At 37.1% G+C, this 1,626-nt stretch overlaps 1 pseudogene; it reads left to right on the top strand.

Moving 5' to 3' along the window:
• Positions 1-724, top strand: LOC136125434 (UBX domain-containing protein 2B-like; annotated as a pseudogene).
• Positions 725-1,626: the final 902 nt, after the last annotated feature.

The raw sequence follows: 1,626 nt of genomic DNA, 5'->3' as shown, positions 1-1,626 counted from the left end.
ATGGCCAAGGCAGCACCTAGCCTGCAGAATCGGGAGAGGAGGTCTTCAGGGCTGTGGCCCCCAAAAGCACAGGATTTGCAGAATTTAATAAGAATATGAAGAGCTTGCAAAAAAAAAAACCTGAAAACAATCAAAGAGATGATATATCAAGAAATAAATTGGCCTTAGCAGAATTGTATGAAGTGAAATGCAAATCTTCCTAATCTGATAGACCTAAAATTACAGCCTTTAAAAGCCCACAAATGCCACCCCAAATGTTTTCCCACCATTGGGGAGATGTTCACTTGTTTAAGGTTCTGACCGCCACATCATTGCATAGTAAGGTTCTATTCAGGTGAACACGGGCACAGTGGATTACATATTATTTGACCTTCTACTGGGAAAATTGTGAATGAACTTTTCAAAGAGGCAAGGGAAACTGGGACTGTCCCTCTGAATTAAGCCTCAAGAGCTTCGGGTGATGACAAATCTAAGTCATCTACAGGTGGAGGATACAGATTGGGTCATTCCTTTTGTAAGTGATCTGAATGCATCTGGAGAAAATCAGCTTCAAGATATCAGATTCTGCTTAAACTGTGAAGCAACAGTTTCCGTTTAGATGATGGAGAATTGAGACCTTACAACGAACCCAACAAATGCTCAGTTTCTTGAGTCTGTTAAGGGAAGGGTGACTCTCTTTGCATGTATACCTGAAATTCAGCAACTAATATTAGAAATCCTTTAAAGTGGCATTATTGCTGGCAGAAGATTGCAAAAGAAATTCCTCTGGCGCTTCTGCAACTGGTTCAGAATGGCCAAGTGAATTTGGATATGGAGGATCATCAAGATCAAGAATACATACAACCTAGAATAAGGTTCAAATAAGGTTTAGTAGAGAAAACAAAAACTTGGAAGCCTTACACCTGAAATAATCAATACACCTTCCTCCCCAGAAGAGAAGTCAGTACTTAATGCAGTTGTTCCTGTTGACGATTCCGTGCCAATGACAAAAATTCCAATCAGGTTAGCCAATGAGAGTCATTCAATACATTACACACAGGATCCCGGATGTTCCGGACTTTATTGTACAGTCCCATCCTGAACTTGCAACTCTTGACTTTACTCTTGGACTTCATTTCCGTAGAGCTCACTGATGAGAGCCTGAAACAGATATGCTTAAGAATATCCAAGCAGTAGCAGATCAGAAAGATGATGTGCTGTATTAACAAGAAACATACTTCCAGCATAAAAGCAATCAAATTATTTTTATTACTTTACAGATACATTTTGGTTTTATTCTTAATTCTGTCTTCCAGCCTTAGTATAGATACATTTGGACTAGGAATAGATCTTGAGATAAATATGTTTTAGTTTTATGTTGATAACGTTTAAACATCCAGGCAAACCAGTTTGTTATGTGCTCAGTGTTAATGTAACCACATTTGTTTGCAGGAAAAAAAAAAAAATTAACAAAACCCCTTTTTGATAAATCATTTGGTAGAATTTGCATTCAAGTTTCTCGATGCTGCCTTGACCAACAGCCATTAAGAAACATTTTTTTTTGTCAAATAAGGTTTTTTTTGATATATACTGAAAAGTATTTGTATTCTTATTTTGAACTAGCTTGATGATTCAATAATTATTTCT

Source organism: Phocoena phocoena, chromosome 7 (genome assembly GCF_963924675.1).
Source record: "Phocoena phocoena chromosome 7, mPhoPho1.1, whole genome shotgun sequence".
Classification (NCBI taxonomy): domain Eukaryota; kingdom Metazoa; phylum Chordata; class Mammalia; order Artiodactyla; family Phocoenidae; genus Phocoena; species Phocoena phocoena.
Note: the sequence above shows the minus strand (reverse complement) of the source record. Positions and strands in the feature narration are given on the sequence as shown.